Raw genomic sequence first — 16,510 nt, 5'->3', positions numbered from 1 at the left:
ATTTGCTCTAAACAAGGTAAATACCATAAACGCTGCTATAGAAAGACATATTTATCTGACACTCTATTCTTTCATCTTTTCTATATAGCCCTATCAGAGTTTGAGAGTTTTTTTTAACAACTACATATTTCTGTTAATAACCAACCACAGTTTCTGGTGAGACAGTTGACACATGGCAGGTTACTTCATCAAACACTTAATATTGCAACTGTACATAGAAAGTACTTACTCCATATGGCATTTGTCAGCAAGAATAAGCTTAAACTCAAAAAGTTGTTCTCAATAAAATAAAAATAGCGTTTAACTGTTTAAACTTGTTTTAACAAAGGAGGCTAATTCTTCCTAAAAAACACTATATCTCAGAAATAAAAACAAACTGCTGGAGAAACTGAGCAGATCTGCCAGCATCTGTGGAGACAGAAGATGTAATCTTTACAGGCAATGTTTTTCTTAAATTATCATTAATTTGTGGGATGTGAGTATTGCTGGCTGACCATTTATTGCCCATTCGTAATTGTCCTTGAGAAGGTGGGAGTACCTTCTTGAACCACTATGGTCCACTTGCTGTGGGTTGACCCACAATACCATTAGGGAGGGAATTGTAGGATTTTGACCCAGCGACAATGAAGGATTGGCAATATATGTCCAAGTCAGGATGGTGAGTGGCTTGAAGGGAAATTTGAAGGTAGTGGTGTTCCCCTAAATCTGCTGCCCTTGTTCTTCCAGAAATGGTTGTGGGTTTTAAAAGGTGCAGTCTGAGGATCTTTGGCAAATTTCTGCAGTGCGTCTTGTAGATAGTATACGCCGCTGCTACTAAGCAATGTAGGTATTGGTGAGAAAGTTAAGGAAAACTCATGAGATAGTCAGAGAAGAACTCTTGACATTGAAAGCAAATTTCTAATTTTCCAAACAAGAATTGAGCAGTGAGACAAGATTCTTGCTCCTGAGTGGCAAAAGGCCTAATTGTGTGTATTTGTATGTATTAACTTATCATTATTTCCTAATCTCACCTTCTTAAAATGCAGATTCCCAATCTCCAATCTGTTGGTTAGAAACTAGGCCATAACCATTTTCAATATGAATGAATGGCTACCTAATGACTCGAGTTCACTGCTTGCTCCTCTGGAACCTCACATTAGATAGCTGGCATCAATGTCATAGGCCACACACCATGGGCAGCAAATGCATGCACTCAACATCCACAAACGTTACTATCTGATGTGTACCAGCCTCACCACATCATCATGGCACATCTCCAATCCTCTGATATCATGGTTCTATACTTCAATGTGGCACCACCAAGTGCTCTGACATTTTTCATTGCAATGTTCTGCAAAGACATTTAGTGCACAGATTAGGGCACCCAGCTCATGGATTCAACCATATGCATTTCTCATGCCGTTTTTGCACTCATTCACTTTGTGCCTATATTAAGGCTCACAGCACCACTGCCTTGTCTTGTGTGCTTTTTTGCAACTTACCTCCTCAGCCAGAGCTTAAAAGCTCATAATACTTCTGTCTTCCCTTCACGCTGGCTGCATACACAATGCCAGGAAGCTTATCATAGTTGTCAGCAGTAATCAGTCAAGGGAGTGGACATATTGCTGAACAGCACACCTGCACATGCTACATCAATCTCAACTCTGCCTCATGTGACAGCAGCCTATGCAGCAAACGCACTGCATGTGCTTCCGCCAAATGGCTGTTTCTCAAGGTCTAAGGGGAGTATTCCTTAGTGAATCAAGGGGGCTTCCACCAAATCAGGGAGGCGTAGTAAAGTCAGTCATGGATGGCACGGTGGCTCAGTGATTAGCACTGCTGCTTCACAGCACCAGGGACCTGGGTTCAATACCACCTGCAGGTGACTGTCCATGTGGAGTTTGCACATTCTCCTTGTGTCTACGTGGGTTTCCTCTGGGTGCTCCAGTTTCCTCCCACAGTCCAAAGATGTGCAGGCTAGGTGGTTTGGCCATGCTAAATCGCCCGTAGGGTTCAGGAATGTGTAGATTAGGTGGGTTATAGGGGGATGGGTCTGGGTGGGATATTCTGAGGGTTGGTGGGGCCTAGTTGGGCCGAAGGGCTGTTTCCACACTGTAAGGATTCTATGATCTAGTCTCAGTTAAGGAGATTGCCCGCTTGTGGTGGTCAAGGTCAGGGAGTCTGTATCACTGCACTGTAGACAATGGGCTATGGTCAGTTCTGAAGATCCAGTGGAAACAGTCAGATAATTTATAATAAATCATTTGGGGATCTGCAGAGAGATCAGTCAGGGCTCTGGCAATTGGTTGGAGCTGTCCATATGAGACAGCCAGGTTACTGGGGTCATGGTCTGTCCTGGGAGTCTGCACAATGAAAGTCAAGGAGGTTTATCGGTGGTGGGTGTGGTGGGTGGGGGGGGGGGTGCGGGTGGTGGCGGCAGTGAGATGGAACTGCTGTGTTAGGGAAGCTGGCAAACACTCAATCCTGGGGCTTGGAGGCAGCAAACTGGGACTCAGAGGGGACAAAAATTGTGAGAGTGAGATTCAACATATAAGAAGGAATGATAGTACATTGTAGGACATGGATACTGTGGATATAAATGGATAAGCATTGGCCTCCTGAGCCAGGGTTTATGGATTTGTGTTTAATCTCAGGTGTTTGATTTATGGGGAAACATTCAATGGAGACTGTGGAGGCGGAACTGAAGAACTGTGAAGGATCTAAAACTCTAAAAAATGTTGTGTACAGACCCCTAGTTGAATTGTAAAGTGCTAGATTGTATAAATGCACAAATCAGGTAAGTATGAAGCACAGCCAATGTAGTATTAATGGAGAATTTTAATTTTAACGTAGATTGAGAGAGTTAGACCAGCACCAGTCAGAAAGATTGAATTTCTGGAGTGTGTCTGGGATGTAACAAGGGAACAAGCAATATTAGATTTAGTAAGGAGCCATGAGCCAGATTCAATCCACATTTGCTGGTGGCATTGTAGACAGTGTAGGAGGGAGCAGATACTGATAGACTAAATGAATGGGCAAAACTTCAGCAAATCAAGTTCAATGTTAGCAAGTATGAAGTTATCCATTTTGGACCAAAATACATTAATCCTTTTATGGTAACAAGCAGAATAGATAAAGGAGAAACAGTGAATGCAATATATTTGGGATTTTCAGAAGACATTTGACAAATGTAACACCTAATAAATGACTTAATAAGACAAGAGCCCACGGTGTTGAAGTAGCATATTAGCATGGATAGAGTGTTGACCAATGAATAGAAGACAAATACAGAGAGGGGAGCATTTTCAGGATGATAACCTTTAACTAATGGTGTGCCACGGGATTCAGAGCTGAGACCACAATTATTTATTAATGACTTGAGTGAAAAAAGTGAATGTACAATAACCAAGTTTGCTGGTTGCCCAAAAATAGTTGAGAAGGTAACTGGTGAGGATGACACAAAGAATTTTCAGAGGGATGTAGACAAATTTAACCAATGTGCAAAAAAAATTTGGCAGATGGGATATAATATGGAGAAAATGTAAGATCTTACACTTTCTTGACAGGATTAGAGGTGCTAAATGTTATTTCAATAGAGAAAGATTGCTGAGAGCTGCACAACAGAGTGATTTGGGAGTCGTCATCCATAAACAGCATTTAAGTTCAGGGAGTGAACGACAGGCAAATGTAATGCTGACTTTTATTTTAAAGGGAATAGAGTACAATAGCAGAGAAGTTTTTCCAAAATTATACATGCTAGTCAGACCATAGCTGGAATACCATGAACTGTTTTGGGCCCCTTATCTAAGGAAAGATATACAGGCATTGGAGGCAGACCAAAGAAGGTTCACTAGGTGGATAGTAGGTTTGAAGGGAATGTCTTATAAGGAGATGTTAAGGAGATTGGACCTGTACTTGTTGGAGTATAGAAGAATGAGAGGTGACCTTATTGAAATGATGCTACATTCTTAGAAGACTTGACAATGTAGATACAGAACGGTTGTTTCCCCTTGTGGGAGAGTCTAAGACCAGAGGACATAATCTCAGAACAACTAGTTGCATATTTAAGACAGAGATTTATTTAGGAAATGAGAGGGCTGCAGAAGTCTTCAGAGAGATACATGAGGACATTGAGCAGGAAAAACATCAACTTCTGCATAAGATAGCAAGCAGCATCAAGCACTGCAAGCCAGATAGGACTTAATTGTTCCTAGGTTCCATTAGATGTTAGTTGAGCGTTGTGATCACTTGTTGACTGAAAATTTGTCGTTCCTCAAAAGGTCAGCCATCTATTTCTGCTTCAAGAGGTGAATACAGCTATTTTTTTTGTTTGTTGGCTTCTGCTTTGGCTGAATGAAAGTGGATATTTTGAATAATTTGAAGACTCTTTCCTACATGATTGTTCCCAATAAAACAGTGAGGCAAAGCTGGGCAACCCTGGGCTTTGGAGGGAAGAAGGGTGGCACAGTACAAAGTTAGTGTTGCTAGATAGGATGAGGCGAAGGATGAGAAAACTATGTGCTTTGGTGATAGACACAGGGATGTTCACTTGAATGTGTAATGATTTGTCAGTTGTGCTACCTATATGCCCTGAGAAGCATTGGCTTGTGGTTGCTGTCTCACTACATCCATGGTGAAGGGCAATTCCAGAATGTCCGTTTTGACCAGATTCACAGCTATGTTTTGAAGATGGCACTACTGCCTGGCAATGGTGAGTACTTGATCTAGAGTGAGTGGGGGAATAGCGTGTATGGAGTGCCATCAGGTTTTGGGACACAGATAATAAAATAAGCTTGGGAAGGTTGAGTGAGTAAACCTGTTAGGCCTTGCAAAAAAAAATCCCACCATGGATCTCACTAAAAATGACCTTATCCAATGCCTAGTCAAATTCAGCCCAGAGATACCATTTCATGTCAGTATCACTCTTCTTCAAAACACATTCTCAGAACTCACCCATTGTACATCATCTGTGCCTATGGGTACCCTGCAGCCCAATGGTATCAATGTGGACTTCACCAGCTTCAAAATCTCCCCTTCCCCCAACGCATCCCAAAACCAGCCCAGTTCGTCCCCTCCGCCCAATGCATCACACAACCAGCCCAGCTCATCCCCTCCCCCACTGCATCCCAAAACCAGCCCAGCCTGTCTCTGACTCCCTAACCTGTTCTTCCTCTCACCCATCCCTTCCTCCCACCCCAAGCCGCACCTCCATTTCCTACTTACTAACCCCATCCCACCCCCTTGAACTGTCTGTCCTCCCCGGACTGACCTATCCCCTCCCTGCATCTGCACCCATACTCTCCCCTCCACCCATCTTCTCCTCTATCCATCTTCAGTCCGCCTCCCCCTCTCTCCCTATTTATTTCCGAATTCTCTCCCCATCCCCCTTTTCTGATGAAGGGTCTAGGCCCAAAACATCAGCTTTTGTGCTTGGCCTGCTGTGTTCATCCAGCCTCACAATTTTATTATCTTGGATTCTCCAGTATCTGCAGTTCCCATTATCTCTGAGATATCTGTCCTCATCTCATACTGGACACTTTGAGCACCATTACCTTTAATTGTTCCACAAATGATCTGGCTTGCGGTGATGGAGCCTTAGTCCCTGGAATTACTCCTGTATATCTCTCTGTTTCTTTTTTTCTCCTTGATGCAAATTAAAAACAAACCTTTTGACCATCTGCCTCTATATTATCTTATGTGGCATGACCCCAAATGATGTGTTGGGTTATTTGTGTGCCAAACAGTATAAGAAGCAAGTCAGAGATGAGACAAAGTAATTTCACAACCAATAGATCACATCTCAGCCCTGCAGTCCTGCCACATCCTGTCGTGAATGATGGTGTACAGTTAAATAACTCACTGGAGGAGGAATCTCCACAAATGTCCCAGTCCTCAAAGATAGTGGACCCCAGAACATCAGTGCAAAAAATTAGGCTGAAGCATTTGTATTAATCTTCAGTCAGAAATGCAGAGTGGGTGATCCATCTCATGTTCCTCCCGAGATCCCCAGTATCACAATGCCAGATGTCAGCCAATTCCATTCACTCAACTTGATATCAAGAAACATCTGGAGAAAATGGCTACTGTAAAGGTGATGGGCTGTCACAACACACTGATAATAGGACTAAAGCCAACTACTGCCCCATCGATCTACTCTCACTCATCAGTAAAGTGATGGAATTTCTCATTAACAGCACTACCAGGCTGCATTTGTTTTGCAAAACTGCTCAGAATTTCGCAAAGACCACTCAGTTGCTGACATCGTTACAGCCTTGGTTCAAATGTGAATTTCAGAGGGCGGGCTGACAGTGACAGCCATTGACATTAAGGTTACATGTGACTGGGTGCGGCTTCAAAAACCCTAGCAAAATTGTAATCAATGGGAATCAGGGGAAAGTTGTCCTCTGGTTAGAGTTACACCTGCACAAAGGAAAATGGTTGTGGTTGTTTAATGACTGTCATTCTTAGCTTCAGGACATCTCTGCAAGGATCATGTAGATTGGTTTCACAGGTTGGCACAACATCGAGGGCCAAAGGGCCTGTACTGTGCTGTAACGCTCTATGTTCTACCGTGTCACATTTTGTGTTACAACTTCCCAAGAAATTTATGTTATGTAACGACAGCATAGTCCCAGAGAACCACAGGGCTGCTGGCTCATTAGAGAGAGATATCAGTAATATATTATTACATTAAAGGTACAAAATCAAATCGGCTTATTGTTGGTGTTGTTCAACATGCATCAAAAGCTCCTGCGCACTTACAGAAGTCAGAATGGTCAGGGCAGAAAGAAATGGAAGTATCAAATCTGCTTCACTTCCTAACTTTCGACCATTATATCAGTTACTTGCCTGGAAAGCGAATGTTCACAGAAACACAGAAATGTTAGGGTGCAGAAGGAAGCCATTCAGCCCATTGTGCCCGCACTGACTCATTAAGTGAGCATCATGACATGGTGCCAATCACCTATATTTTCCCTATACCCTTGCTCATTGTATGATTATTTAGATAAAAATAATGTTCTTTTGGATGCCTCAATTGAACCTGCCTCCACCACATTTGTAGGCAGTGTATTCCATTCTCTAACTATTGGCTGTCCAATAAAGTTTTTTCTCACTTCACCTTGCTTCTTTTGCAGATTACTTTAATTCTATGCCCTCTTGTTCTTGTTCTTTTACAAGAGGAAACAGTTTCTCCCTAACTACTTTATTCAGACTGATTATGATTTTGAAAACCTTCATTGCTGAGCCTTTTAGCCTTCTTCTCTCCCAGGAGAGCAATCCCAACTTCTTCGGTCTGTACGCATAACTGAAGTACTTCATTTCTGGAAACACTCTTGTAGACTGCTTCTGAACTCTCACCAGTGCATTATATCCTTCCTGTAATGTGGTGCCCAGAAATGTACAAAATCCTCCAGCTGAGGTCTAACAAGGCCTAACATACGATGAACGGCTGAGGATCCTGGGATTGTATTCATTCGAGTTTAGAAGTTTGAGGGGAGATCTAATAGAAACTTACAAGATAATGCATGGCTTAGAAAGGGTGGACGCTGGGAAGTTGTTTCTGTTAGGCACGGAGACTAGGGCCAGTGGGCACAGCCTTAGAATTAGAGGGGGTCAATTTAGAATGGAAATGAGGAGACATTTCTTCAGCCAGAGAGTGGTGGGCCTGCGGAATTCATTGCCACGGAGCGCAGTGGAGGCCGGGATGTTAAATGTCTTCAAGGCAGAGATTGACAAATTCTTGATCTCACAAGGAATTAAAGGCTATGGGGAGAGTGCAGCAAAGTGGAGTTGAAATGCCCATCAGCCATGATTAAATGGTGGAGTGGACTCGATGGGCCAAATGGCCTTACTTCCACTCCTATGTCTTATAGTCTTATGGTCTAAGTTTCCTGTACAAGTTCACGATCACATCTTGAGTTCTATGGCTCTATTAATAAAGCCAAGGATCTTGTTTGCTTTACTTACTGCCCTCTCTCCTGTCTTGCCACTTTCATTGTTCTGGGCTCATAAACACTCAAGTCCCTTTGCTCCTGTACCAGCTGAGATTTGTACTTCCTATTTTATATTGTCTTTTAATGTTCCTTTGAAGGCTTACAATAATTGTGCCTCACTCTCCCTCACTGATGTCTGACTTGTACTTTGTTACAATTTTCCAGACATGGTAAAATGCCAATACTTCACTTTAACTGAGGTGTTCACAGACAGATTGATTCTACTCTGACTTAATATCAATGAAGTCAAAAACAGAGCGTGCTTGAGAAACATAGCAGGTCACAGAAACTTCTGATGAACGTTAACTAGATCAAAAATGTTAATTCTGCTTTTTTTCTCAACCAATGCTATCCGACATGCTGTGTTTCTCCAGCACATTTCTTTTGTTTCAGCTTTCCAGCATCTGCATTTCTTTATGTTTATCAATAAAGTCAATTTTGACTTTTAAAGTTACTGACTGGTAAGTAACATAGGCTGGCTGCTCATTCTGGTGGTGAAGAAGCCCCCACAATTTTGCCTGTGCACTATTAGGGGTCAAACAAATATCCTGGTTCAGACTGAGCTCTTTAGATCTGAAATGGGCAATGACCAGCAAAGCCATTTCTGTGATTAAGAGATAGTAGGAGCTACTGATGCTGGAGAATCTGAGATAAGTTTTTCTGAAGGGTCCAGACCCGAAACTTCAGCTTTCCTGCTCCTCTGATGCTGCTTGGCTTGCTGTGTTCATCCAGGTCTACACCTTGTTATCTAGGAATAAGAGCTTGTGATTACTGAGTATAAAAATCTCAGGAGAACAGTGGACTATTTTTTTCGTGGAATCCAATGCACACTCCTGCTTCTCAGGCCCACAAAAAAATCCAGCAGTTAACTCTTCTGTCCCATCATCCATCGAACTGATAGGCGCCTGCATTGCCACTTAGGATAGTATTTATGTCAGAAGATGTAAATTTTCAAATCAAAAGATATGTGTCACTTCAAAGAGGTGGATCTTGTAGCAATCCAATGACGGACCTCTTCAATAATTTTTTGATTAGTGGAAAAGAAGGTTTTGAGACCACTGACCCATTTCGGGGGCCTTCTCTCTCCTTTCACATGAAGTAAGGACAACGAAAATCAATACGAACTTTGTGGTTGTCTCACTATTAAAATCAGAAACTCAGAATTTTTGAAACATCTTGAAGTGCTGAAACAAATTACAGTTCCTGACAATTTGCCAGACTGAAGTTAATTTAAAGCTACACTGTCTAGTGATCAAAATGGGGTGTTGCCTGGATTATGCCCAACTAGATGGAATAAATACTTGTTATTATTGAGAGTAAATAACCATTGTGCAAACATATAATTTTGAATTCCATATCCAAAAAAAGCATTATTTTTCCCTTTTAACATCAAATTAACATCAAAGGATACTACAATCAATTCAGATCAGCTGACAGCTATCGACCTTAGAAGATACATAGATCTCTATACAGAAGAGACTGCAGGAAGGATCTTCAATTTAAGGCCACCAGTTCAGCACTGATAAAGTGGATAACTGTACGTGGATTAGAGATAAATAATACTAAAGAAAATATTTATACAAAACACACCCATATGAGTTTGTAAATGCAGCTGACAGTACATTTGTACAAATGTCAACAATTTCCATTTTTGAGACCAACTTGTAAGTGTTCACATTGTGGTTTACTTTATCACTCCAAGTTGGAAGCTCAGCTTTCATTTATTTCTTTATAGCTCAAAACACATGTTTTCTATGCAACACTGGGACCAAAAGAGGCAAATATTGAGTATAAGTAAAACATTTTGATGGAGACATTTAATCTGAAATACATTGTGGATGCACCTGAAAAGAAAAATAAATGAGGTGAAATTATAACCTTGCATTTAAAAAAGAATCAGTAGGAAAAAGTTGAACTGCAAATTGTTTATATTTTTTTACAGCCCCACCTTGTCGTTCAATGTCAGCAGTGAGAATGTTGATTAATTTAAATTTTAATAAAACTCCAATACTTTTCACTCCGCATTTGAAACTCATGATTGATCTTTAGGCAGGACAGCAACCGTATACCTATAAACAGAAATATGTTGCTGACTCTAGGCTTCCAGATTGTACAAGACTACCTTTTGAGTCTGCTGTGCCGCAGACCCCATTTGTAGACAAGCGTAATTAATTATCTAGCCTGCCTGTATGAAACTAACATGCACCTAATAATTACATGTAAATAAGAGCCCCACACCTTTTATGGTCTGTTCATCTGATTCTGAAACCCATCCACAACCTGGAAGAAAGTTGGAAGCTGAATATTTAAAACAATCTTTAGTTGAGGCTCGCATCATTATTTTGTACTGCTAATTCATATTTATGGCTATTTTGGCTGCTCCAGAAATTGTGGCATTTTACTTTGGTAGCCAATCTCTGTCCAGAAGGTTCTGTGTCAATTTCCTCCAGCAACATGTGTAAGGCAGTAGGGAGTGACAGAGAAGGAGGTGCAACAATTCCCCTCCCAATATATTTTAAAAGATTAGAATATTATACTCGTATTTAAGGGAGTAGCAGTATAAATGTGACCTCTGTTTCACTGGGAAGTTGTTACAGAGCTATAAAGGTTCTTGAGTAGATTTGTAGCTTGGATTATGGATGCTGGGCTTGGTTCGCTTGCTGAGCTAGTTCGTCGTTTCATAGATATTTCATTACCCTGCTGGGTACATCATCAGTGCAGCTTCTGATGAAGTGCTGTTGTGTTTTCCCACCTGGTATTTAAACTCTGAGGTCCATTGTTACAGAGCAATGTCACCTTTTGTAGCACCAAATACAGCCAAACTCCAGGTCCCCTCACTAAGCTGCCTGTGATTCAGGAGGTGTCTATGATTCTAAAGTTTATGCCTTAGGATCATTTCTAGCTGCAACTGATGACATTGTCATTTTGTGCAACTTTCTGCTAATAGGTCGAGAATGGGTGATTCCTCCCTCAATCAAATGACTTCATTTATTTTTCCCATGAAGCAAAGACAGTGATCTGGGCTTTGCCAGCATCAATGGCTGTCAACAGTTATTGGGCATATTTGCCTATACCCACACAGCCTTGCGCACGCCAAATCAAAGCATCTAAGTATTTGTGAACAGGAAAGGCATCAAATCTATGTGCATCTGTAATACTAAAAAACTAAAAAATGTTTATTTTTAAAACGTGGAGAAGTGATCTCTCTTGAGATAATAGTAAAAATCCTGTGTGACCTGTGGTTACTTGCAATAAAAAAATGTAGCAATGTGAACTGAAGGAAGGAAGAGTTGGAGGACAGAAGTAGGCAATTGAGGCCATCATGCACATGTCAGCACTCTATAAAAGCAACTCACCTAATCTCATTCGCTTGTACTTTTCCCCCATTCTCTTTTTTTAACTTTTTAGATGATCCAATTGCCTATAGAGGGCCTTGATTGAACACTCACAGGCAGTGCACTTCAGGTTCTAATATAAAAACCATTTTTCTCACGCTGTTGTTGTTTCTTTTGCTGATCACTTCAATTATTTCTCTTATGGTTCTTGATTCTTCCACCTACCAAAATAGATTTTTCTTATTCACGTAGTCCAGGCCCCTCAAGATTTTGAGCACTTCTATCAAATTTTCTTCTTAATCTCTCCTCAATGGAGTGGAACTCTGTGTGATTGAAGCTCTTCATTCCCTTTAATCACTCTTGTGGATCTTTCTTGCATCTTCTCTCATACATATACATCCATTTTAATGTTTGGTGTCAAGAACTAGGCACGATACTGCAGCTGAATCAGTGTTTTTAAACAGATTGCTCATATGTTATTTAACCAAGCCAACAAATATTAATTTTAATATCATAACTCATGGAGTTAGTAATCAGAATGGCTTTTAATTGTCTATGAAATGTTTCCAATCCTATCAATTTCCACTTCTTTACTGTTGATCTTTTTTCAGCAGGATGAGAAACATAAACAAAAGACACAAAGTCTGTATGTTGCCTTAGTATTGCTTCTAGCAGCAAATCTATGGTAAAATAATTAAACGTAGTAATGGTCCATTATCTTTTCCTTCCATCCTTCTGTGAAACTTACTTCGCTTGATAAAGCTCACTTGTTACTTCAATGATGCATGGTATATTTCCCCTGCAAAACAAAATGCACTCATTTAGAATATCATTACTGACTTCATGCTTCTGCTGTGTAAGCTCAGAATCCAAATTTTCTTTATCCTGTTGGTTTGCTGGGAGAGACACTTCTTTTTATCAATAGAGAATGATGGAAGAACAAATGGAATTTGCTATTAAAACAATCTTTAGTTTTCATGTTTATATGTGTCTTTCAGCAAATATGAATCTCTAACTAGCTCTTTCTCGTTGACACGTTAACTTGAATTGATTTGAGCCCTTGTTCCATTAGTATAATTTGCAGATAACTCATTTAGTTACAAGGTAATAATTTAGCATATGAGAGGTAACAAATATTTATTTAAGTTTAGCAGTACCTACTTATCAATAATAGATTATTCTCCAGAAAAAATTAGAATGCTACATAATTATCTCATTAGTCAATGATTGTTACATTAGCAACACAGTGGGAAATAACTGAAATACTCAAAACTAGTGATAGTGTCTACAAGCAATGGATGCCCATGTGGAGTTAAGTGCCTCAATTAGTCAGTGGTGCTCACTTGAAACTGATATGTTTACAAAGAAATAATCATTGATTAATGGATGTCTGAAAAGCCCAGCATTACAGGGCATCCTTAATTATCCTAAGAAGGGAGCAATAACAGAGTGACTTGTTAGGCCACTTTCAGAGGGCAGTTCATATTAAATTACATTAATGTGGAACTAGACTTGTGCACAGACTAGACGGCTTAACAGGCCACAGATCATTCTTCTCTAAAGCATGTTATTGAGTCAGTGGAATTTCCACTTCAATGTGAACGGCACATACAGCTGTTCTGAGGAAGGGTCACTGGACCCAAAACGTTAATTCTGTTTTCTCTCCACAGAAGCTGCCAGATCTGCTGACTTTTTCCAGCAATTTCTGTTTTTGTTTCTGACTATCCCATTTGACATGCTATCCCAATTGAATACACGTAATGGACACAAGCAGTCTTGACCAAATGATTTGCAAGTTGATCATTAACATTTTTGTGAAGCAGAAGAAATTGCAGGCAATCTTAGAATGGTTACCTGTGGGCCATAATTCACAAAGTCAATCCGTAGGCTGCATTAGGGTATAGTGCATTGAAAACATACAGAATGAGGGACGAACAAATACATCAGCAAGCCTAGAACTAAGACCAACATCCAATGGCTGCCAAATAGCCTTCTCATGAAAGAGTCACAACTGAATATCTCAAGATATGGAGACGGTACAGGATGCTCAGAATCTATTGTCCTTGATGCCATTGTTTCCAAGCAAGTGAAGGGGCAGAGACTGAGAATGTCCGAGGCACACTATGCCTTCTGCTGGAGCAGAACTCAAAAACCAAAATGGGGAAGCATTTGTTGAAGCATTTGGGGAAGCAGCCATCAAGGTGACAGTTGTACTAGGTTTTTTTTAATGTGATTGGCTGATTCCAAAAGATGCACTGGGGTCCTATGTGGGATCTCTCAGTCCTCAACACGCAGATGCATTAAAGGCCCATTACTAATAATATTTGTGCAGATCACACTGCTTCATGTTGTTTCTATGTGGAAAGGCCATTTCTGCAGTCCAGGCAGTGGCTTTGACACCTTCACTGGCTCCAATCAGTGCAGGATACTAAACACTGTACGAATGGCCCATTGACACGCAATATCAAAATGTGGCAGATGTCATCAATAGAACAAGCTGCTATTTAATAACTGTCATCAGTTATCATTCTACCACACCTCAGAGCATGATACCAGATAACCTTGAAGGTGGTATGATGCCTATATATTGATAACAATAAAATGTTTCTGCCTCATTACAAAGGCCGGATGCCTTTAAGGATAGCATCTAGGTCATAAGGCCTTTCTGCTGCATCTACAGCATCTGACTCATTTGTGTAACCCCTGATTGGGTTTGTGTGTACATACAATGCTGTTCATTCTTTCACCGGAGTCAATATGGAGCAGATGATAGACCTCTTGAAAATGATATTCTGATGTATGGGTTGGCTTGGGGATGCCTTGCTGAACAGTCAGGAAAGAGTACGCCTCATAATTCTAGCATCTTGTGCTCTGCAAAATTAGACCCAGGAAAGAGGGGGTGTGATGCTGAAGAGCTGACAGAGAGTGGCGTCAGTTTTCTGAGGATGAACACAGGGACATTGAGCAGCAGGAACACCATCCTAGTAATGTTAGAGCAGTGCAAGATCAGATGAATAAAGATAGACAGGTTTTAATTGACACCAAGTTCAATAAATGTGATCTGGGTGCGGTAATTATTCACTGATTATTATTCAAATGGCAAGCAACCTATGTTTATTTCTAGAAGAAAATGCAACATTTCTGTTTTTTTTTTGCTTTTCCTGTTGTTCAAAGAAAGTTAATGCTATCAGCTGCTTGGAGGCTTTCCAACACGTGATGCTCCCAGGTTGAACAATGACAAGCTGTGATACCAAGCCGGTTATTGGGAAATGACTGGACCTTCTTCAGGCAGGGTTCTAACATGAAATGGTGCTTACAGCAGATAGCCCCTGCAGCTTCACTGCTGCAGCTGCAGTTACTATAACAATCCACCAGACCGATATGACATAAAGGGGCAATAGGTTGAAATTTTGACATCCTATTTTACATGAAGAATTATCCATGCCACACAGATGCTTTTCTTCTTAATTTCCCACCCACTACATGTGCTGTGAAAAACAATTTCTGGATTGCAGTATTTGACTTTATGCACAGTTGAACTTTAAATATGGAACCAGTGGTACAATTCCCAAAAGGTCCCAGCAGTGAGTATGTCTAGTGCTGGTGAACACAGGATAGTGTGAGTGCAAAGTTATAAGAGCATTGTACATGCATAATGAGGTGAACAATAGAGAATTTGACAATAACTTACCAGAACACATTGAGACAAAGCCTCAGAAAAACTCCATGAAAATTACGCTTAGCCGATTTTTGGTAAAATTCAGCCCAATGATTTTACTGGGACACTTTGCAAGAGCCCTGGAGAATGCAGCAAAGGAAGTGTTCAAATTCATACTTGTCTTTCGTATGCTGTTCAGACTCACTACTGTGAAGTAACATCCCTTATGACCAACTCTCTGGTGCACAAATGATGAACAGGAAGGGCAGGAGGAGGAGGAGGAGGAAGAAGAAGAAGAAGGAGATGACAAGAAAAATAACTCCTTTTTGCATGAACATTCTGAAGCAACATGTGCAATACAACTAAAGGTAATCCCAATGCCTCACTGATCGACAGTCTTGCAGGTAATGTTCCCTCCATTACTGAACATTACAATGTCTGATTGACCTTTACTTTTCATTGTGACCAATGAAAAATAAACATTCCAAACCAATTTCTTAAAGAAAATCATCCCATATTGCAAACAAAAGCCAGCTAATCATAATTGTGCTTTCCATTAGTTCTTGCCTTTCATTTACCTTTCCCTTCTTAGTTTTCACATAATGTGTTACCCTCAGCGTTGCAGCATGGCAGGTAGGATGACCTTCAGTGGAGCAGACTGAAGATGGCCTTGAGGAATGATGTCAAAATGCTATGAACCTAGAAAGATTGCATCATCTTTCCACGAGTGTCAATCATGTGGTTTAACTAGCTGACAAGCAACAACAATGGCACTGTTTGATTGGCAGAGATGGGCAATGACTATTGTTTTCCTTAGAGAAGACATCAAAATCACATTCCGTGAAGTCACTGCCCCATTGCCAAGATAGTGGATTGAAAAAGCTACAAATCTGCTGAAGAACAGATTACTATGTGGCTATGATTCCCTGCAAGTCTCATTGCAAACTGTAATCCCTAAGGATGATGACAAGAGGTCTAAGCTGATATTTACATTCCTTGAGTCTGAGCTTCTACTGCAGAAATTAGATTTTAGGTGGCTGCTGCTCATGCTTCAGTAAACATTGCAGCATATCTGCTGTGTTTACACAAAATCTCTCCTTTCTGTTACAGCCATTAAGACCTCTGGTGCAACTTCTATTGCATCACTCCTCGCTCTTTCTCAGCACAAATTCTCTTGAACCAGCCACAATGGGGTGCATGTAAGCCCTAAACTGTGCAGACCTGCTTTCGGTGGTTCTAGGCACTGGTAAAAGAGATATTGTGTTGCAGTATCAGCATACCTACTTCAGGCCAAGGAGCTCTGCGTTCACATCTCATGCCAGGCTTGTTGTCAATGGAAGGTTGATTGTCAGCTCAGCCTTTCCAATACACCTGATGGCAGGTGGTGAGAATGGGAGAGTCTCTGGGTCAGCTATCCATCAGGAAGCAACTGCAACCACTACAACGGTTTTCTCACAAGCACACAACAATCCAGTGGAAGTTCATGACCCAACCTTCGGAAACCAGAACAGGAGAAAAGACAGGGGTGCATCTGGATATTGGTC

This window comes from Stegostoma tigrinum, chromosome 19 (genome assembly GCF_030684315.1).
Source record: "Stegostoma tigrinum isolate sSteTig4 chromosome 19, sSteTig4.hap1, whole genome shotgun sequence".
Taxonomy (NCBI): Eukaryota; Metazoa; Chordata; class Chondrichthyes; order Orectolobiformes; family Stegostomatidae; genus Stegostoma; species Stegostoma tigrinum.
The sequence above is the reverse complement of the archived record's forward strand: the minus strand, read 5'-3'. Positions refer to the sequence as shown.